This window comes from Arvicanthis niloticus, chromosome 17, assembly GCF_011762505.2.
Source record: "Arvicanthis niloticus isolate mArvNil1 chromosome 17, mArvNil1.pat.X, whole genome shotgun sequence".
NCBI classification, from domain to species: domain Eukaryota; kingdom Metazoa; phylum Chordata; class Mammalia; order Rodentia; family Muridae; genus Arvicanthis; species Arvicanthis niloticus.
Window position 1 is genome coordinate 29,827,001 of NC_047674.1, and position 23,532 is coordinate 29,850,532.

A 23,532-nucleotide genomic window follows, 5' to 3' on the forward strand; every position below is an offset into this window, starting at 1 on the left:
CAGCCTAGCCTGTTTAATCAGGAATAAGAACTGGGACAGGGGATGGCTGACTATGGCAGTGTGTTGCTTTCACAGATGCCTTAGCCTCCTTTGAGGGGCCTGTGTAATTCCACTATGGCATCTGCCCATCTGTAGGACATTGGCTCTTACCTCTTCTCTGCCATACACTCATGGATCCCGTGTATAAGGAGCAACTGTTAGGATCTTTGCTGTCTAAACCTCCATTCTTCCACACTTCATCATCCAGAATATCCAGAAACAACCCCCGCCTCCATCCCCACCCCCAATAAAGGTCAGTTAGAACCCACTGGGAACACTTGAGAAATGGAGACCATTCCCTCTTGAGACAGATTCTGTCGGCTATGGTTCCCAGCATGGGAAAAGGACAACGAGGACACTGAGGTGAAATCTGAGGGATTGTAATAGAAGTCACAAAGGACACTCAGTCTAAATCCATGGGCCACGGTTATCACTGGCCCTTGTATAGTCCTTGATTTTGTTTTCTTAAGAAGTCAAGCAGGACCCTTGGGCCATACTAAAAAGTCAGGGGGACCCTTGGTCCATAGCAAGAAGTCAAGCGGAACCCTTGGGCTGCAGCAGACACTCCCATCACCCACATGAGTACTAAAGGATAGAGTACAGCCTGTAACAAGGCTAAAAGACAAAGCCGTCTGTTTCCCTCAGGTGGATTATGGGACATGTTTTTATTGCATGGGTTTCACAATCTAGCTCTAGTATAAAGACTAATTGTCATTTTATCCTGATAACTCTGCAGCAGTTGGCTGGTATATCCTAACCAGTCTTAAATGCTTCTTTGTAGCTATTGCCACATCCGTGTTTAAACAACTGTTGTCACAAGAGGAGGAGACGGGAAAATGAATATTGGATCAACACAGGCTGCCGGGAGGATTCTATTCTCCTTGTGTTAATGGCTAGATCTTAGCTTTTTTGTTTGTTTGTTTGTTTATGAGACCGAGGCAGAAGAACTGTGACATCCAGACCAGCCTGGGGCTATATAGAAAGATCTTATAACATCAACAAAACCCACAGAAGCGTAACTTTTTAAAAAATCAATAAAGTAGAAAAATATGTATATTATGATTAATGTCCAGTGGCCTGAGCAAAATGGGGGAAATAAGAAAGAAAGGGAATGGTGGTTGTGGAGAACCAGTCCCTGGCAGTCAGAAGGAGGCACACCATTCTTCTGTTAGACATAAACCACCTCTCAGAACCCCAGGCTCAGACAAGGCACTCTAGGTCAATAGTGAAATGTGAGAAATCAAGGGCATTTCATAATGTCATCTGTCTTAGTCAGGGTTTCTATTGTTGCACAAAACATTATGACCAAGAAGCAAGTTGGGGAGGAAAGCGTTTATTCAGCTTACACTTCCACATTGCTGTTCATCACCAAAGGAAGTCAGGACAGGAACTCACAAAGGGCAGGAACCTGGAGGCAGGAGCTGACTTAGAAGCCATGGAAGGATGATGCTTACTGGATTGCTTCCCCTGGCTTACTCAGCTTGCTTTCTGATAGAACCCAGGAGCCCCAGTTCAGGGATGGCACCACTCACAATGGGCCCTCCCCCTTGATCACTCATTGAGAAAATGCCTTACAGCTGGATCTCATGGAGGCATGTCCTCAAGGGAGGCTCCTTCTTCTCTGATAACTCCAACTTGTATCAAGTTGACACACAAAACCAACCAGTACACCATCTAAGCACAGAGAGATACAAAGTTGCTCTGTCACTCACAAACTACCAAACATGGTCTTTAGAAGTCAAAGGGATGGTGTTGCGCCCGAGCTACCCTACACTTGGGGGCCAAAATGTCCCAGACCATTCTGCGCCTTCAGTCTGCGGGTCAGGGGAGAGAGAGAGAGAGAGAGAGAGAGAGAGGGAGAGGGAGAGGGAGAGGGAGAGGGAGAGGGAGAGGGAGAGGGAGAGGGAGAGGGAGAGGGAGAGGGAGAGGGAGAGGGAGAGGGAGAGGGAGAGGGAGAGGGAGAGGGAGAGGGAGAGGGAGAGGGAGAGGGAGAGGGAGAGGGAGAGGGAGAGGGAGAGGGAGAGGGAGAGGGAGAGGGAGAGGAGAGAGGGAGAGGAGAGAGAGAGAAGAGGGGGAAAGGGGAGAGGGGGAGAGAGAGGAGAGAAAGAGAGAGGATAAAGGGGAAGAGATGCGAAGAATGGAGACAAGACAGAGGTTCTGATCAAGACTTGTTTATTGAAGGGAAATCTGGGGTATTTATGCTTTTGCCACGTGCCTTGTAGCGCGTGGATACTACGTGCCTTGCAGGTATGGATATGATGTAAGCCTTACAGGAGTGTATAGCGTGGATAGCACATGTGCCTTGCAGCTGGGGTCACTAAACAGCAAAACAAGATACGTGGGATATCAGAGTGTGCTTCAGCTGTTGTAGGCTGTTGAAAAACAAGTTTCATGTCAGGGTATATGGCTCAAGATGGCTGCAAAGCTGATAGCCGCTTTCTGCTAAAAGTCGGCCCCCAACAGGATAGGATGGTTCTTTACTGATTAGAACTTGTTCTTCACTCTGGCTTCTTCTTCCTGTGGATGATGAATGGTCACAGAAGCTCGTGGTTTGCGAGAACATATGGTCTGTCGTGCAGCTCGGTTCCTTAGGCTTTCCTTGAAATTAACCAAAGACTATATAACAGCGTTTCCCTCTCTGTGTCTGAGATGATCCAGGATCCTGCAGGCATGTGTTAAAAGTTTTAAACCCAGATCATCTATAGACAGGTCCACAGTGATCTCTGAACAGGGGGCATCAAAAAAGCCATTGAAAAGAGAACTGTAGCAAAGAACACACAAGGACAAATCATCTGGAAATAAGAGTGTAGAACAGAGCAGAGAAAGGGGCCGGATGGATGATGCTTTAGGAAACAATTTTGCTTATCTAGGAATGAGAAGAAAAGTGTTTGTGTTAAGAAGGACACATTTCTCAGGAATATTATATTCCAAGGCAGGACAACGGTGTAGCCTCTATGTGTAAGTCTGAGGAGAGATCACATAGATGACACTGGGACAGAAGGCAAACAAAGGTAGTGGCGGCTGTAGACAAGGTGGTCAAGCCTGGTGGTTTGAATGAGATATTCCCCATAATCTTGGGCTTTTGAATACTTGGTCCTTACTCGGTAGCTCTGCTTGGATAGTTTGTGAGGGACGTAGCCTTGCTAGAGGAAGTGTGTCACTAGGGGTGGGCTTTTAAAGTTTAAAGACTCCTGGCACTGTTAATTTACCATCTCTGTTTCCTGCTTGCTATTTCAGATGTGAGCATTCAGCTTACAGTTGCAGCCGCCCAAGACTTGAATGAGAAGCCCAAACAGGCCAGGATAAAGGGCAAGGTTATTATTTAGGAAATCATTACGACTGGATGGGAGCAGCGCCCTAAGGCCAAGTCATAGAAAGGCACAAAGCTTAATTATAAGCACAGGGCTAAAGGGAGCAAACACAGGGCATGATGGGAAGGGCGCCAGGCAGGTACCACGGGATCATGGACGCCAAGAAAAGAATTTTACTAAGGAAATACTGTGACTCCTGATGTCATAGTGATTCGTGTTAGAATTTTCTTTCATTACTTCTCCTTTCTCTTTTAGTTGTTGTTCCTTGGTATCAAGAGGCTTTCTAAGCTGTAGCGTCTCCACCTTAGTCTTACCGATGAAGGTGCCTTCCTCCTCCTTCCTAGATCTTGGATGGGCTCTAATATCAGATCTTTGTAGCTTCTGGCTCAGTCTTTGAAAATAATTCCCCATGTAGGAATTTGAAAGTAATCCTTGCTTCCCATCTCCTTGGCCCAACTCGCTGTGTGCAAAATGTCCCCTTCTGAAACTAGAGCAGGGACATCGGTAAGTACAGGAAATTTGAGATGATATGACTAGCTCGTATCTTTTTTTTTTTTTTTTTAATTTATTTATTTTGGTTTTTCGAGACAGGGTTTCTCTGTGTAGCCCTGGCTGTCCTGGAACTCACTCTGTAGACCAGGCTGGCCTCGAAGTCAGAAATCCGCCTGCCTCTGCCTCCAAAGTGCTGGGATTAAAGGCGTGCGCCACCACTGCCCAGCGACTAGCTCATATCTAAAAATGAAAACAAATGATGCTTCTAGAAGATTCCACCAACACTCCCCTACTTTCTTTCTGTTCATTTTTCTATAGTCTGTCTGTCTTGTTTTACCATCTGTTGGTTCCTTTGGTATTGTTTAGTTTGGGGGTCCCCCCCCCCTTTGTGGTACATGTGCTTCTTCTAATTTGGAATGTTTCTTTACATTGGATTGGTCTCCTTTATATACGGTTACCTTCATATATCACAATTTCCTCTGCAAGTTTTACCTTTATTGCTGCTTATATGTTGAAAGGCCTTGAGACAAGAACATCGGAGGTTGGCGCTTTGCATAGCTGGAATGCCTTCTGCCTGTTTGTAATCGTTTCTACCACTACACTTCCTTTAATTTTGCCACCTAAATGTCATCTATGCTTTCTAACACAAGACTCTTCCCTTCACAAAGCCCTCTTCCTTTGTAAGAAATGAAAATTTTTTTTTTCAAAACCTTCCTCTCCTTATGCCTTTTGTGCTTGGAAGCCTTTATTTCTCCTCTGTGATGTGTTTGATGTCGTGCATATATGGTTAAAAAGCTCTTGATTATGGATACTGCTTGCGATATTAAGCCTCTTGATTTTTTTAATCTTCCCCTGATTAAATTCATATAATGATTAATTCTGCTTGTCTTTTATAATTCCCTTATCCTTATTCTTACTAGGTTCCCCAGGTTTTTTTTTTAAGGCCAGAAACAAAACTCCCTCTGTTGTTCTATCTTCAATTAAATATATTACACAGAAATAGGGTTTTTTTCCTCTGACCATCTTGACTTTCTAAAATTGCATTAAATATATTATTTGGAAAAATTATTTTAGTACTGTATGATATAACCATCACTTTGGTGGTTATACTTGATTCACTTTTAAAACTGTTAAGGTCCCACAGAATTTTGTAGCTAGGGGTAACACTGTTCATGACAATGCTTTCATTTTACAGACTAGGACATGAGGTCCAGAGAAGTCAACCAAACTGTTTGTTCAAAAAGCAAACAGCTCCTTAGTGGCAGAGTCAGAACTGGAAGCCGTGTTCACTACTTCCTGTCTGATGCTCTTTCTGCAACAAAATGGCACTTCCATTTAAAGTGTTATTTGTATTTGCTGGCCCTCTGTATGCCATTTTCATATTATGTGCATCCCTCCCCTCTCTCCTTTAGTATTTGAGCTTGAAATACCCACAAAAGAAAAGCCTTCCAATAAAAACCAAAAATAGATTCCATCCCTCCAAGTTGCTTTAGGCCCCTGGAGTTATGATTGACGGAATGGGCAGTAAGTCCCTGGCTTTTATTTCCAGTCTTCCTTCATTTGGTGTATAACTGCAGGAATACTTACCCTCTGGGCTTTTCTTCTTGTGTTGGATTAACATTATAGAAAGACTCTATGGAAGACCCCACATACCTAAAAGCAGGTATTCAGCATCATTAGGACTTCCAATGTGGAGGAATGCACTTATGTTTCATCCACAGAGTTCATCCATAATCATCCTTATGCCTCTCATGTTAGTTAGTGGTGGATTTCTAAACCTCATCAATAACCCCAGGACTTAGAGAACTTTAGTCTTTTCTTTTCTTTCTACAGTTTTGATGAAGAAAGGAAAAAAAAGATGCTGACAAACAGCCCCCTGGTTTTCTATGGCTTTTCTCTATGAGGTAGGATAGCCAGACTCTGAGATCAAACGAGCAGACCAGGGCAATGAGGATGTGCCTGCTCCCATAAAAAGCAGAAATGAGAGCTGTTAGTCTTAAACATAGGCCTATGTCAGAATAAGGGATGGATCCAACTCTCCACATGAAGTTTGATGGCCTTTCTGATCAACAAAACACACATCTTTGATCTTAGTCTGTCTTGACTGTAAGTAGTTGAAACCAACTTAAGTCACCTTAGGCAGAAAGAGTGGGGGATCTACCCAGGACATAGGCCTGGTTATAGGATAAACACATATCTGACCTAAAATTAGGGGCCAGGGCCTAGGAAACTACTGGGAGGAAGTCAAGAGAAATTTGCTTTCATTCTGCTGCTTTGCTACAAGAAATACCAACCAAGAATACATTTCTTAGATTCACCATACCCCCAACCCTACATGCAAAAGTCCCAAGGTTACTTGACACAGAGAGATGCCTCTATCTGTTTTTTTATTTTAAACTCCCTGAAAAGAGAGTCCTAAGTGAGTCAGGTACCTGGCTCTTCTATTGGTTCTAGAGACTGAACTCAGGTCTCAGGCTTATGTGGAAAATACATACTGATGAAGTTATCTCCCCACCTTGAGACCTTGTAGTTTAAAATGATTAAACTGAGACTTAAGGTAAACAGAGGTAGAATGCTGATAAATGCACATAGATGTGTGTGTGTGTGTGTCTGTGTGTGTGTGTCTGTGTGTGTGTGTCTGTGTGTATGCTGTGGAGAGTGGCTGAAGTAGAGATGCAATGGCAGTGAGGACCAGGCTGAGGTGAATGGCCTGTGCTGCCACCTGAAGCCATGTTGATGTATGAGGGCCCAGCTACCACTGGGGGCCATACTGATCTGGGTGCCCTGCATTGCTGTAAGGGTGATGTCTTGGCCCTGTTGCCATTGGTGGCCAGGTCTTGTTCTTCCATAGTCAGGGGCTGTGAAGATGTCCATAGTCTGTGCTGCAGCCTCAGGCCATGTTGATTTTGTGGGCAGTGCTGCTACTTGAGGCCATGATGATATCTAGATCAGTGCTGCCACCAGGGCCCATGTCTGGGTCCTGCTGCAGCCAGGGTCTGAGTAGGTGTCCGTGGCCCCTGATAACACCAAGGGATATGTGGCTGTCTATGGTCTGGATCCGTGGGCCGGGGGTCATACTGATGTGAGTAGTTTGTGCTACCAACTGAGGCCAAGTTGATGTCCATAGTCCAGGCTGCCTCCAAAGGTCTTGTTTGGGTCCATGGTCCTATTATAGCTGGGGTCTATGCCAGAAAACAGATGGAAGGCCATGACCTGTTCTCCCAGTATCTGTAAAGAGCAAGGAAGCTACTTTTGCAGTGATATTGATGATTGAAGGTGCAGAGTTGAGAGGGAGGGTCATAGAAGGCTTCTGTGACAACCCCTTTCTCCACCCAATCCACTTTCCCCCAAAAGGGCAACAGCTTAAACAGGAAGCTATCAAAGAGAACTCTTAGAAAGTGTGATAAAAATGCTGAGGTTGGCTCTGCACAAACTGATGGCTTCTGGTTGTGGAATGACTCAGTTCTACTTAAGGGGCAGACCACTGAGAGTCTGCCTGTGCTCCAGCATGTGGGGAAGACATGGAAGGACTGGGAAATGAGTGTAATCCAGGTGTACAATGTAAAATTTCCAAAGAAACAATGGTGTGTATGTGTTTTCTTAAAATTAAAAAAGGGGGAAAAAGGCTTAGGGGAAAAAAAGAACTGGGCACAGAGTCTCACTGAATACAGAGGTTGAGGATGAGACTAGAAACAGGAATTAGCTGGATATGTGTTCTCTTCTCTCTGCCCTGTCTCTATGCACAGCAGCCCCCTTCTGGTTGTTCATGTGCTAACTCTGTAATCCTTTATCCACTTAAAACACTACAAGTGGCCCGTTTGCAAACCTAATTAACTCTGTTTTAAAGCCAACTTCAAAGTGTATCTAGTCCTATCAACCTTAATGGCTAGATGGTTACACTGTTACTTCTTACCTGGCTTTACTTACTTTTTTATTATTTAAAGTTTCTTTTCAAACACAATATACTTTGATCCTGTTTTTCTTCTTTGTCAATTCCTTCCAGTTCTGCTCTACTCACTCAACTTTGTCTTTTCTTTCTCTTTAAACAAACAAATAAAACCAAGAAACACACACACACACACACACACACACACACAGTTAAAATAAACAAGCAAAACACCAATACCACAAAGATGTCCAAACAAATCAAAATGAGATTTAAAAGGCTACAAAAATACCATTGAATTAGTTTTGGGTTGTGCAACTACTCCTGGGTATGAGTCCTGCCCTGCAGAGGGGTTAATATAATCACCTGAGTTTACTTCTTTGTTTCTCATTTTTCTATTGTTTCAATCCATTATTAAACTTACATCTACATGACTGAAGTGGAAACTTAAGGATTCATTGGAAAGTCAGTTTGTGTTGGTGTTTTGTTGGACAAACACGTGAAGGAGTGTTTTCCTGAAGTGGACACAGGTAAAAGGCAGACTCATGAAGGAACTTTTCACAGAAGCAAAGACAGGAGGAAGGATGCTCTGCTAAAGCAACACATGAAAGGACAGGTGATGAAGGATTCTTTGCTAACAATGCACATGTATTGGTCCGCCTTACATTGTGCAGTAGAGCTCCATTTGTCGGGACTCCATAGAGAGAAACACACCAAAAAACTTCTGGTGGTGTCCTGTGACTTCTTGGGCTTGGGTGATTGTCATAGTGTTGTCAGTTGAGACAGGTGACCATGCTGAGGAAAGATCTGTGGAGGATGCTTGATGCTTGGGGAGAGCATAAAAGGAACTCGATGGACAGTAATGGGGCCTGATCTTAGCTCCTTTATGGAGCTAGCTGTGTAATACTTGTTGGTCTCTCATCTTGGCTAATCTTCACTTAGCTGAGAGAGGCACAGCCAAGAACTTTTCCTGGCATTTCTGTCGCCCTGGTCCCTCCTGCTGACTAGCGCTCAGGCTAAGGCCTGGCTGTTTCCACTAGGTAGTGCCACCACTGCTGATTCGTGTTTACTATCCTGACTCTACCTATATTTCTAGGATATATACCTATATTGGTATATATCCATGCAATGTTTTCGAATGGATCAAGCTGCCACTGCTGACCTATGCCTGACTATGAAGATAAATTTGCTCCAAAGAACCCCCAAACCTTTTCTTTTCCACTATTCCTGGTGGGTGGTAGGCTAGAAGGGAGGTTAAAGTGTTTAAGAACCTTCATTAAAAATAAGGTTAGAGCCAGGCAGTTGTGGCGCATGCCTTTAATCCCAGCACTTGGGAGTCAGAGGCAGGCGGATTTCTGAGTTCAAGGCCAGCCTGGTCTACAGAGTGGTTTCCAGGACAGCCAGGACTACACAGAGAAACCTTGTCTCGAAAAACCAAAAAAAAAAAAAAAAAAAAAATTAAGGTTAGAAAAAATAATTAAAGTTATCATGACTTTAAGAATAATCTGCCTTCCTAGTGCTGGGATTAAAGGTGTGTTCCAACATGCAAATTCTTTAAATAAGAATGTCAGCTAACAAACACAGCAGGAATGTGTAATTAGAAAACCATCCTTTGGAATTCAATAAAATAGTTGATTGAGACCAAGATTATCAATAGAGGCTGAAACATTAGATGACAAGTTGTTGGTGAGAACGTAAGGTTGGTAAAAAAAACATTGTCAACTTATGGCCAATATAGAGGAAAATATATTTTTGTATTTTATTAAGAAAAAACATCTGGCCGTCACCACTCAACCAGGTAATTCCACTTGTAGTGAGGAACCTATCCATTTCACTATGATAGAATATTAAGTGTGCCTGACATTTTTCTGCCCATGTAGAGTTGGAAACAATAGTGATATTGTCCCATCGTTACAAGTTTGAGAAATGGTATATTAACCAGTGGCTACAGATGTCTCATTAGTAAATAAAAATCTTAGCATTGTTTTTAATTTAAGTATATTACTTTTTTTTTTTTTTTTTTTTTTGCCTGATGAAATACTGAACTGTTAGGTTACAAATACTTAAGTTATTTGGCCTTATTTATTTTTAACAACAGTGTTAGATACTTATTTTGGTTTATGGATGATATGAAAACACTTATTGAGCCATTATTGCTAAGAACAGAGGGAGTTTGAGAACCCCTGTTAGTAGGGTAATAATCAGTGTATAAGAATTAAGCACATTGGAAGTGCAGTACAGTCTTCTCACTTGATGTCATCAATATGATTCTCTGAGTCACTGTCTCCAGTCCTGGAGTTCACATTTTTGGCTGTTTAATTATTCAGCGTCTCTGGAAATCCTGTCTCTACTTCCTGAGTGCTAGGATTACAGGCAAGCAACCACCCCTGCCCTGCATTTATGTGGGTGCTAGAGATTTGAACTCAGTTCCTCATGGTTGTATTGCAAGTTTTTGACCCCTATGCCTTCTCCCCAGTGTTAGTATTCTGTCTAAATTCAACCTCCACACTTACCTGGCAATAGCCAGGTAGGCCTGGTCCACTATAAAAGGAGCTACTTGCCCCCTCCTCTCTCTTACTCTCTTACTCTTAACCTCTTACCCTCTTGCCTCTAGCTTCTCTGTCCCCTCCCCCCTTTTCTTCCTCTCTCTCCACGTGCTCATGGCTGGCCTCTACTTCTCTTCCTCTCTCTTCTTCTTCTTCCATCTTCTTCCCACCACTTTTGCCCTATCTCCTGAATAAACCTCCCCCCACTTGGAACCGTGTGGTCTGGAGTGGTCTGTTTGCTGCGGTCAGACTTATAACAACTAACACCCAGCCCTGATTCTTGATTATTTCAATAGTACAGAGACGAACCTTCTCTGCTCTGACCCTTCATATATTTGAACTTCTTCTTTACAATGACTTCGTCCTCCATCCTGTATCTATAGAGAGACTTTCTCGGACCGCCTGGACTTCTATGCAGTTTAAAGCTTAGGCCTTTTGCTTGGGCCATATGACCTGCCATGTGACTAGATACATCATTGTCTGTTCCCTTCTAGGTCTGCTTCCCAAAACCCCACTTCTGCTTTCTCCCCCTGCATTGGTCTCTCTGCCCGGAAGTTCCGCCCCTGCTTCCTGCTCAGCTATTGGTTGTCAGCTCTTTATTACAACCAATCAGCATTGAGATAACGTCTGATAACAATTCTAGATTGCCTTCTAGGCTTAGAGGATTGGCTGACCTTCAAGTATCAGAACAGGTGTGGAATTTATATATTTACGAATATAAGGTGATGGGCCATAGAAATGACAATAGCAATATCCTGCCAGCATTTAGCCCTCTGCCAGTACAAAATTAACAACTGAAAATACAAAGACACACCTTCACACAAGGTGAAGAAAAGTTATCCCAACAATCATCATACGCTAGTGCCTAACTCAAAAATACGTTGAGTATTCTTACCATCCACCAGAATTTTCATTTGACTACACCCACCACCCCAGCAAGTTCCGTGTTGAGTCAACATAACTCTGCTGCCTCTGTCCCCAACATCCTTGTTTTTTTCTCCTTTCATCATAGTGCTTGACAAAATCTATGCCCTGGTTCACCTGGACTATGACAAGACCTCAGCGCCTCTCATGACTGCAGAGTGACAGGTCATCGTACTTCATTCCCCATCCTCCATTAGCCTCCCTAGCTTCCTTTGCATACACTGGTCCCTACAGCCTATGTCACTCTCTGCTTCATGTTTCACAGTTTCTAGAATGTTCCCTGACCTCCATTCTCCATTCTCTGCCCATGCACATGCAGCTCTGGTGTTTCCCTAATCTCTCACAGGTTCCCGCTGTGCACCCCCCCCACCCCCATGATTGCTCTCAGATGGTAGTCCTGAACCTATCCTGCAGCTGGTGCCTCTCTTACTACACTAAAGCTTTGTTTGTTTGTTTTTTGTTTTTGTTTTTTCGAGACAGGGTTTCTCTGTGTAGCCCTGGCTGTCCTGGAACTAACTCTGTAGACTAGGCTGGCCTCGAACTCAGAAATCCGCCTGCCTCTGCCTCCCAAGTGCTGGGGTTAAAGGCGTGTGCCACCACCGCCAGGCTCACTAAAAGCTTTTTGAAAGCAGGAAATCAGTATGTTAGGCCACTGGCATACAGGGTGCACACTATGACTACTTGTTGGGCCACAATGAATGTGAACTGTGTTGGTTAAATACGAATATGTGTGTGTTTGAGAGCATTAAGTTTTGGCAAACCAACTCTGCTTCCAACATCCTCCGTTCACGTGGGCTTGAGCCACGCCCTCTTATTATTTCATCTGTCAGCATAATGGATGGAATGCTGTGTAATAATCAGCACAACCTGGCCACATGAGGCACTGTGAGCAGACCACTCTCAGGGGCTCCAGTACAAACTTAAAAAGTTTCATGCTGTCTCATACATTCATATTCATATTCTCATTCTCTCATATTCTCTCTCTCTCCCCCTCTCCCCCTCTCCCCCTCTCCCCCTCTCCCCCTCTCCCCCTCTCCCTCTCTCTTTCTCTCTCTCTCTGTCTCTCATACTTGAGAGGTGGATTTTCCAAGGAATTTACTGCCAGAGACCAAGTGAATATATAGCAGGAGTCATGTCCTTTTTCCATGACCCTAAAAGGATCATGGGCCTGCATTCCTATGAGCCTCTTAAGGTGTCAGTAATGATTAAATTTTTTTAAAAAAATCAATTTTAATGAAGCTTAGAAAGGAGTGAAAAGGTACAGCTCGCCCAAGGATTCCCAAGTGTGGGATCCAGATGAGTCATCTTAGGTGCAATCTCCAAAGCCTAGCTCACCTTTGATAAGGAAAATAGTCTTTATGAGAATAAATAGATGGGCGAGTGAATGTTGGCAATAAAGTTGAAGTAGATAAAAATAAACCTTGGATTTATACGGAGTACTTAAACCTTGGAGTTTATTTACACTTTATTTCTGCATACCTCTCTTTCTGTTCTGTTTTTTTTTTTTTTTTTTTTTTTTTCTTTTTTTGGTTTTTCAAGACATGGTTTCTCTGTGTAGTCCTGGCTGTCCTGGAACTCACTCTGTAGACCAGGCTGGCCTCGAACTCAGAAATCTGCCTGCCTCTGCCTCCCAAGTGCTGGGGTTAAAGGCATGTGCCACCACTGCTGCTTGTTCTGTTTTTTACAGAGACAGACACAGTCTTTCCTTAGAGGCTACACATTAGTTCAGTTCATACCTGCCAAGACCTGTGCTGGTTACTTTCTTTCAACTTGACACAGGCTAGGGTCTTTTGGGAAGAGGGAGCTGACAAAACGCCTCTATCAGATCTACCTGTGGACAAGTCTGTGGGACATTGTCTTGATTGATGATTAATGTGGGATGATCCAGTCCACTGTGGGCAGTGCTGCCCCTGGGCAAGTGGCCTTCATTGTATCTGGGATAGGAGTAAGCCATAAGATGAAAGCCAGTGAGCAGGGTTCCTGAGGGGTCTCTGCTTCAGTTCCTGCATCCAGGCTTCGTCCTGACTTCCCTCCCTGGTGGGTCGTAAGTTGTAAGGTGAAATAAACCCTTTCCTCAAGTTATTTTTGATAATAATGTTTGTCACAGCAAAAGAAAGAAAACTAGGACAGTTTATTTGAGAAAAATACAGAAAGAATAATCTTTGATTATGAAAAAATAGGAAAAGAGTTCACAAGTTATTTTTCAGTCTCAAAAATAAAGTTTTGGTGTTTTTCTTACTGGAAATAACTGCTGTGTAGAGACAGGTTTTTTGTTTCTTGTTTTTTGTTTTTTACATTTTTCACAAGCCTCATTGTCTCCCCCCCTCCCCCATGGCATTTCAGTACACAACCTGTTGGTGTTACAGCTAGGAGCTCGCTCTGAAATCACACTGTATCTATCTCTTTAATTGTGGGTCCAGAGAAACATGCAACTTCCTAGGGGTAGGAAGGGAATACTGAAGTTGAATTCATAAAGGAGAGCGAGCAATCGAAGCAGAGGGGGAGAGGTTAAAATTGAGACAGATACATATCTATCACATGTATATATACAAACAAATCTATGTATGTATATATAGAGAGAATCTGATTATCTCCTGTCTTTCTGGAAAAGGAACCTCAGGTTCGCAAAGTCAGTTTTAAAAAGAGTACTACTGTTTCCTAGGAGCCTGCAAACTCCTTTCAAATGTCTTAAGGTGGAGAAGGAACCTAAGGCGAGGAGGAGTTGGTTGTCTTAATGGTTGAGCATTCCAACAATAAAGACTATCACAATAACCATACAGTCTCCCATTGAACAGACACCACAGAGGTGGGGAAAATGGGCCTTATGAGACTACTGGTTTTTGTTTGTTTGTTTTGTTTTTGCTAGAAGGTGTAATCGTATTTAAGCATCAATGAATAAATGTGTGTAGCTCCTGGGTCTTTTTTTTTTTTTTTTTTTTTTTTTAACCATCACAAGGGAAAGCAATTTGCTTCTTCAGGTCTGTGTGTTGCTTGTGGGAAAGGCAGCAGCCGCAGGTGGAACGCAGAACAGGCAGTGGTAAGACTGAGTGGGTGTCATGTCTGGGCTCTGCTGAGCTGGCTGCCAGCAAGCGACCCCGTATTCCTGCAGAACGGTGTGGGCCGCGGTTCTCCGCTCGCCGACGGAGCATGTGCTAGCCGGTGTGCGTCCTGGCCATCGCTAGGTGGCGCCGCACATTAGTCGGAGCGCGGTGCAGCGGCGCGTTTTCGCGCCTCGGCCGACCCGGCGCGGTCGTCAACCCGGTTAGTCCCGGCACCCGCGGCTTCCGCGGCGGCTGGGGAGTCGGGGCGGGGCGGGGCGCGGCTGCGCGTCGCTGCAGCACGATTAGCCAGTCGGCCCCGGTTGGAGGGTGCGTGGTGATGCGGCGGGTCCCACGCCGCCCCCGCCCAGCCAGCCGCACGGTCACGTGCCTCCGAGGCGCTGCTCACCCCCCCCCCCCGCCCCGCGGGCGCCGGCGCGAGAGGAGGGCGGGGCCGGGGTCGCCTCGGGCCGGGCGCGAGCAGCGCGCGTGCGCCGCGCCCGGTGAGTGCGAGCGGGGCTGGGCCAGCGGGCCGCGGCGGGGACGGGAGGGGGAGCCCGGCGCGCGCCAGAGGGGCGGCGGGGGAGGGGCGGAGCCGCGGCGGAGGCGCGAGGCGGGCGCCGCGACTGAGGGAGCGTGGGCCGCGGCGCGGTGCGGCTTGGCGGCCGCCTGACCGGCTGCCTTCCCCGGCGTTCCCCTCGGCGCGGGGAGTTCACTGAACGACGGCGGCGCCCGCGAGGCCCGAGGAAGCGGCTGGGCCCGGGCATGGTGGCCTGGGGCGGCGCGGAAGGTGAGCGACCCCCGGGCCGGCGGGTGGGGGAGGGGCGCGGACCCACTACCGTCGCCGCCGCCCGCGCCTCCCGAGGCGCCGGGGCCGTGGCCGAGAGCCCGCGGTGCTGCCGCGAGGCCTCCTGCCCGTCGCGCCGCCCCTGTGATGCGCCTCAGGCCGCCGGGTTATGTAACGCGTGACCTCCGGTTCCCCCTCCACGCCGCGCTCCGTCGCGCACGGACCCAGGCGCCCGCGGCCCTGCCTGCGAGTCCCGCCGCCGGCGTCGTAAGTCACCGGTTCCTCCTGCGCCGGCGCCTGGCCAGCCATTCATTCCCTCGCGCGTTCGAGCGTCCGCTCCACCAGCGTTTGCAGGACGTGGCAGCGGCGCCCGGGGCCCGTGCCGCGGTTCTCGGCTTTCCTCCGGCGCACCGATTTCTCCCTCTGCCTTGCTCTCTGGCATCCCGGAGGCAGTGTTTTCTTCACTGCTTTTCCCTTGTCACTTATCTGTCCCCTTCATGTGCAGGACACCTGTCCCCAAGTGTCTGTACAGGTGCTCAGTTCATACTTGGGTGTGCTGTTAAAATAACAGTCGGGGTAGACCGAGAGGGGCACTTGACTGTTTGGAGACGCTCCCTTTCTGTAGTATCGTTCCTTAATTGTTTAGAAAACACTGCAGGTGATACATGCCTAGGATTTTACTGTGTTTTTCTTGGGCCGTGCGGGTATAAAGTAGAAATGGTATGTAGATAAAAATAAGAGACCTTATGAAAAGGATTTGTAACTATTAAGAACTATGTAACAACTCTTAAATTACCTGCTTGGTCTCTGGCTTCTTTAGTCCCTGCTCTTCCTTTAGATAGGATAATAATACCATAATCTTGTTCCTATGGAGTACACATTAGCTCAGCTTAACATTATCTCCATAAGTTTGTTTTCCTTCCACATTGACGGGGGTTTTGCCCAGGCAAATGCGGCTAGAATACCCATACGTGCCCTTCCAGTGCTACCTGTGCTGGACACAAACAGGAATCTTACCTGAAGCTCTCCATCCAGGAATTCAGTCTGCACAAGTGTACTCGTTCACCACTTAGCCTAGTTATTTGCCATTTTTCTTGAATTTCTCTGTTTTCTTGTTTGTGTCTTGTAGGTCCTTTGAGGTCAGTATGTACCAAATCGTGTATCTTGTCATGAAACTTTACTCCCTTTTATGGTAAATAATGCATATTTGTTCATTTTTTAAAGGGTGGGAATCACTTTTAATATTAATCTCTATGTCGTCTCAGGTAGAAAAATACAATAATTTTTTTCAAAATTAATGTGCTTAGACATGTAGCTCTACTTCTTTAACACTTAAAACTAAGATTCTAAACTGGAAGGAGAAAAAAAAATCTGTTCTCAACAACCAGTCACTGTAAATAAATTCCAGTGACTACATATACCTATATTTAACAAACATATAGTATGTCTTGGCTTTTGAAGTGGAAAGATCAAAGCATTTAGATACGGGCTTGAATTTTGTCTCTGCTAGTTGACCTTGGACAAGCGTTTCATTCATAGTTAGAAGACATCATTTTCCAGTTTGGCTAGCCGGCTAAATAATTTAGTTCTTAAATGAAAGGCATGTAATGAGACTGAGTCTACAGGTACTCAGTGTTTTCTGTGCCATACTCTTGTAGCTGTGTACTGAAAAGGGCCTGGTACACTAGAGAGAATTCCATGGGAAGAAAACTAGTCACAGGAGACCTGCTGTCTACAAGTGAACAGATACTGAAGGCTCGTATGATTCTTTGTGCTTCATTAGAATGTAAGGGATTAATCATAGTATAAACTGGGTTTGGTTAATCTCAGCACTGGGTAGGCAGAGGCACAGGGATCTCTGGTAGTTTGAAGCCAACTTGATTTACGTAGTGGTGTGTAGATCAGTTAGAGCCAACATAGTTAAAAAAAACAAAATAAATACATAATAAATAAAAACCAAATAAATAAATAAAAACCAAAATAAATCACAGGGTAAGTTGACTAGAATATTGAAAAACAAACAACCAAAAATACTTTTTACTTCTTTTCTAATAACAATAATGCCAACTGAAACAATATTAATAGATATTTTAAAATGTAATTTTCTTTGACCAGAACTTGAGAGTATGAGAAGAGTGATATATTTCAGAGACAAGTTGCAGGTTCTTTTAGTATATCAGCTCCTTGTAAACCATGCACAGAAGCAACTGTTAAAAGTTCTAGTGTTACCTTCCTTAGAATGTTGGATTAGTGCCCTCACTGGTTTTCTTTATTTTGCTTGCTGTTCCTCACATAAAAATCAGAATGATCTTTTGAAAAAGAACTTGGATTGAACTTTTTGTAGTTAATATGTTCCAAAGGCTCTGGGTTACATACAGAATTGTATCTAAGTTCCTTCTCCTTGCCATCAGGGCAGCTGCCAACTTAATCTTAGCCTTACCCTATGACTCTGATTGTTGGGCTTCAGGACGCTACCCTGGCAAATATACTGGACACCTCTTCTGGCTGGTGACAGTTGTTCTTGCCTTCCATTGCTGACCTTCACTTGAGGGAACTAGTTTCCTAAATAGAAGCAAGTCTCTCTCTTCCTATTGACTCTCCTGTTTGCTTTTAAATTAAATATTTTTATTTTTCTCATTTGTATTTGTTATCAGATACACTTCTACTTGTTAATTATTCCCATTAGATTTGTTTGCTCTCTCTTCCTAACTACAGGGTGGAGATCCTATTAGATTTATCCGTAATTTTATCCCTAGTCCTTAGAACTGTGTCTGGTACCTGATAGGCTCTTTGTAAAACTTAACAATAACTGCTGTAGTTGATTTGAATGTTTGACAACTTTAGTCAAGATCCTGTCTGCTACCATTTATTTACTCATTGCATGACCCTGGACCAGTTAATGGCTTCTGATGCTTCATTTTATTCAGCTGTATATGATGACTATAGTATTATCTACTTTATAGAATTACAGTGAGTAATTGAGTCAATACATGTTAGAGAGAGAACATAGGTCTGAGTTTTCTATGTTTTGTGTAGAGGCCAGAGGTCTATGTTTGATGTCTTTCAGTTGCTCTCTGTCTTAGCTTTTGAGTCACAATCTTTCACTGAAGCTGTAGCTTGCCATTTGGGTGGACTTGTTGGATCTGTCTAGGATCTGTCTCTGCTGGAGTTAGAAAGGAATGTGCAGCACTCACCAGATTCTATGTGGATAAGGATCTGAACTTAGGTCCGCATGCTTGCAAAGCAGGCACTTACTGAGCCTTCTCCTCAGCTCTTACTAAATAAAACAAAACAAAAATAACAACAACAAGGAAACCCTAAACATATTGTTTCATATATTGACATCATTTTGGTTTTGTTTGTTTCTCTTTGTAGCCCTTGCTGTCCTGGAGCAGCCTGTAGAACAGAGCTGGCCTCATACTCAAGAGATCCACTTGCCTCTGTCTCCAGAGTTTTGGGATTAAGGTTGTGTGCCACTATTGCCTGGCTTCTGACAACATTTTTTTACTGTTGGTGTGAAATAAAATTGAATTAGTTTTTATATTTGATTTTTTTTGGATGAAATTTTATTGCTTACCAAAATTTGACTTTTTAAATACTTTCTCCATCTAGAATAAAATAAAAAACAAACTGCTAAGAATGGCCTCACTTTACTCTTAATATATATATAAGATTTATTTTTCATTCTAAAGAAGATGCTAAGTAATTTTCCCTATAGCCACCCACCAGAGTGGCTTTCCTAGGTTTTGCTTTGAGATTGTACTGGAAATACAATCTTCATGGTGAGTGAACTTGAGGGGGTTTCTTGTTTAGGAAGGAGATGTTTGCTCATCTCTGGTGTGGTATTTTCTGCTATCTTGCACAAGGAGTTTTCCCTACATGTTGTATTTTGTTTCTCAAGTTGGTGCTTAAAGCAACCTAGCAATATTCTACATACTTACTTTTTTGCCTCTTTTTTATTAAATTCGTTATTTTTTCTTTAGTGTTTATGAAAGGAGACCATGACTTTGCAATAATAGACACTTTGAGTTAATGCATCTTAAGTTATTCTTACAAATGTAAGATTCTGCACATGGCAATTATATTCTTTAACACTAAATATTTTTACTTAGCATCTGTCCTTAGCAAAATGACTTTTTGTAATTTTTTATATCTCAATTTCAACTTTAAGTCATAGAATTTTAAGCCTTGTGCCTGAAACTTAGAAATAATGCTTGACTTTTTAACATTTGTTCCAAAATTTAATAATAATTGGTAAGTTGCTATATATGGATTATCTTCCAGGGCCCTTTGCTAAATGGTTTCTCATTTAATATTAAAAGCACTGTATAAAGTTGGCATACTTATAAAGAAACAGATTTGTAGAGATGATAGTACTTGGTTGGGTCATGTGGTACAAAAGGAACTAGGATTTTTACTTTTCCCTGATTCGTGACCCAGAGTCCTAACACTTTTGCAAGTTCCATTTTAAAAGGACAAAATTTTTCATTGTTGTCATATGTTTGTAAGTGTATGCTCCTTAAAATTAGCCTGCCTGATCCCTGGAAGTTGTAGTTAAAGGATCTGGAATTTGGACTTCAGGCTTCATGATTGCACAGCATGTTCTTTGAACCATGGAGCCATCTCTCCAGCCCCCAGAACTGTAGATTATGAAAAGTTTAATACCCATTTAAACATGGACATTGAGGGAGGGGAAACACAAGCATTATCAGGCGTGAGAGAGATGGAGAGTTATCGATGTGTAAGTGAGCTTTGTAAACCTAAGACAGAGGGGAGTCTGGGTTTCTCAAAAGCTGTTGTCTTAACAGTTGTATGGGTGGCTTTTAAAGTTAGACTGTTCTGAGAAATATATCCTTAGAAAATTAACACTAGGAAAGAGTTAGATTTTGTCATAATACAGTTGCATTGTATGCTTTCCCACATGGCCAAGAAGAGATGATTTGAAAAACCTATGTATTTATTTTGAATTACATTCATTCATTTGTATGCATATGTCTATATACATCAGTGTGTATGTGGAGGTCAGAGGGCAGTTTGCGCAAAGGTGACACTCCTACCACATGGGTTCTGGTGATCAAACTTGGATCCTCATGCTTGATGATAAATGCTTTAATCCCCTTTTAAAATTTACATTTCTTTATTTGTGTATGTGTGGAAGTCAGAGGACATCTGGTAGGAGTCAGGTTTCTCCAGCTACTGTTGAGATCCCAGCTATTGAAGTCCTTGCTTCAGGCTTGGCCAAGAGAACCTTTGCCAACTAAGCTGTCTTACTGGCTCATGAAAAACCTTTTACAGGCTAGTTTATTCCTGTGGCTCTGTGTATGTGAGCTTGCATGTATACAGGCCAGAGGGTGTTGGTCAGGTACCATCCACTGTTTTTTTTATAAAACAGGGTTTTTCACTGTCTTGGAATTTGCACAGGTAGGCTAGGCTGGCTGGCTAGGGAGAATATTTAAGTCTCTATTACACCAGCACAAGTGTGTATCACCAAACCAGGTTTGTTGTTGTTGTTTACTAGGTTCTAGTATTTGGACTGAAGTTTACCTGTGTATATCTGCCCCCATGGCTTTCCATGTGAGTAGAGGTGGACAAAAAAATGTCTGTGATGTTATGTATGATTGTACTTGAGTTTAGTATGAAAGTGAACCAGAAAGTTGCTTTCTGGCTTAGTTTTCTAAGTGGGATCACTTAAGGTTTAAAGAGGAACTTGAAGGTTTAGTCATACAACGGTGGTTATATAATTCTCTAAACTCTCATTCTTACATCTGAAATTACTGAGATCTTTTAGGCACAGTCTGAATTATGTAGCTGAAATGTTGATTTAGGTTCTTTGAGTGCAGGATCTCCTTTCCATTGTGCTGGGCATTGAACTATAAAGCATATTAGGTGACTGCTCGTCCACCCAGCTATATCCTAATAAATCGTTAACTGCTTGTGCAACCTTGGGGAAAGGCCCCATGAAACTTCCAAGTAGAGTAAATCCTGAGTTTCAAGGGTCTCCCGACTTTTCCAAAAGGAACTGTTTGAATTCAGAGGAAATAGCTATCTCCTGCCTCATTCATAATCTGAAAGGATTGCTTCTGTTGAGGATTGTAACATTTCTATTGATGCAATAGAATCTGAAACCCCTGCTGATATTTGTTTCAGTCAAATGTTTTCTTTACAAAGCTTCTGTTATAAGTTTGGTTTATAGACACTTTCTGTTTTTTTTTTTTTCTTTATTTTTTTAAATTTTATATACATTGGTATTTTGCCTGCTTGTATGTCTGTATAGGAGAGTGTCTGATCTTGAAGTTCCCAACAGTTGTGTCCTGCTATGCTGGTACTGGAATTGAACCTGAGTCTCTGGAAAAGCAGAGCAGTCAGTGCTTTTAACCACAGAGTTCTCTCTCTAGCCTCACTTTTCCAGTTTTAAAAAAACTCAATTGTCTGAAAATTTTGGTATTTGGAATTTCTTTGAATTACATTGTTTGATCTAGATCATTTACTGGAAAAAAATGAGATTTTTGTGGTTGAGATGGAAGTATTAACTAATGGATTTGTTAGACTTGTAAAAAGTTCATAAGATTGCTGTTTGGAATTTTAGTGCTTAAGAGGGAGTACTGACACTGTTCAAATTTGTGATAGTGGAGGCTAATATCTTTTGCATGTCCTTTATGACCAATAGAAAATGTTCTATCTTTTAAAGATCATATTAAACTTTCTTGAAATTAACTTTTCTTAGAATCGGTTAGGTATAGTAGTGGTCGTTATGGTAGGTGCCTGTAGTCCAGGAATTGGAAGGTAGAGGCAGGCTCACGGTCATGACCATCATCTTCAGCTGCCTAGTGACTTTAAGGCCAGAGTAGGCTATGTGAGAGCCAGTCTCAAAACCGAACAAATTCCAACCAAACAAAGCATAGTGTACTAAATGAGCTTCAATGAAATTGAATTACACTTTGAGTATCTTGAAGAATGTAGCATCTCATCTTTAAAGGCAGCAGTTTTCTTTCTATATATAAGAAATCTCAGCATGAAGGCAAGGGAGAAGAATCCATAAGTTTTGGCAACTTAAATTTTCTCCTTTTTATGTTCACTTGTAGTTACATTAAATGTAAAGATTAGTGAGAAAAGAGACTTGCAGAAATGGAACATACAGAAAAGTGACACATTGTGTGTGGGGTATGTATGAGTTTGTGTGGGTGTGTACATGTGAAGGCTAGAGGTCAATGTTTGGTGTCCTCGATTGCTCACTCCCTTATGTTTTGTTAGTCACCCTCACTGACTCATCCATTCAGCTAGTCCAGGCTGGCCATTGCCCAGGGAGCTACAGAGATCCACTTCGGAGTCCAGGGATTAAAGGCGCATGCCACTATGCTGGGCTTTTTTTCCCCCCTAATGTAGGTGCTAAAGACCCCAACTCAGGGTGTCATGCTTGAAGGACAATCTCTTTGCTATGGAGCCATCTCCCCAACACCAAGTTAGATCATATTTTTAAACTTTAGTTGCTCCAAGGAAATTATTTTTAGTTACACATCATTGATGTTCATTTTTCATTTACCTTGTAAGTTTTAGATACAGTGGAATGCACAAGATGCGGTTTTCTGCCCCTATTCTTGTGCTCTTTATGCATAGATGTTTATACTGCCTTCCCTGAAATAAAGTATACTGAAGGCCTTCTGTTACATTCTTCAGCGTTGTCACTTTATCTGCTACATATGGCCATGGGTCCTACTGCCAGTTAATTCCAGGTGTTGCCTTAAACGTCTCTGTATTTTTTGTAGTTTCATGATTTTTTTCTCTTTCTAACATCACTGCTGTTTCTCCCCTTCCCTGCTCCTTTCTACCTTTAAAAGCACACGTATTATTTCATTACTGGTCTCAGCTTATCTCTCCTTTTAAGTGTTACGTTGGTGGTTTTCTTCTCCAGCCTGAGTTTGACTGCTTTCTCTGCACTGATTGCCTTCTCTATCAGTGCTTCTAATGGAAAGTCTTTCATCTCTGATTCCCTTGCATTATGGTTTATACTTAACTTTACTTAACTTGAAAACTGCAAGAGAAAGTACGTTGAAATGACACTATTAATCTGATCTAGATTAGGTGGGGAGGAGAAGTGAGAGCAGGCAGGAAAGATGGCCCCTGTAGTATACATCCTCTGGGGTTCATGCAGGCAGAGCACCATTCAGCAGCATTTTCTCTTTTCCTTGTATGCTCTTTCCCTCTGAGGTCCTGCGCTAGTCTTTTTGTCTTCACTTCCCCTCTGTGCACACTTGAAATATCAGCAAAACCAGACCATGACCAGCAGTTTATCAATTACCTGGGAAATTTCTAGAAATACAAATTTTCCACCTTGCCCCAAACTGTAGTCTCTAAGTCATTTAAGTTGGGATGAAGTGCTCTGTGTTTAGTTTTATGTGATTCTATGTGATTCTATGCTATGTGATTCTGATGCTCAGGATGAGAACCACAGCTCCAGAGGAAACCCCCCTTCTTTGATATTACTTCTGTTCCTTACCTGTTCTGTCTCTAT

The 23,532-nt window shown here is 43.1% G+C and overlaps 1 protein-coding gene across 4 annotated transcripts in view; it reads left to right on the forward strand.

Annotated features, from left to right (window-relative positions):
* Positions 1–14,669: 14,669 nt before the first annotated feature.
* Positions 14,670–23,532, forward strand: part of Rev1 (REV1 DNA directed polymerase) — a 75,613-nt gene continuing 66,750 nt past the window's right edge. Inside the window, exons 1-2 of one of the 4 annotated variants that reach the window (XM_076915019.1) lie at positions 14,894–15,026; positions 16,153–16,215. The gene's annotated coding sequence lies outside the window, so the exon portion shown is untranslated. Of the gene's footprint in view, positions 14,740–14,822; positions 15,027–16,152; positions 16,216–23,532 lie in introns of those variants that run through there. The other 3 variants (XM_076915020.1, XM_034521433.1, XM_034521434.2) reach the window with 3 other exon arrangements.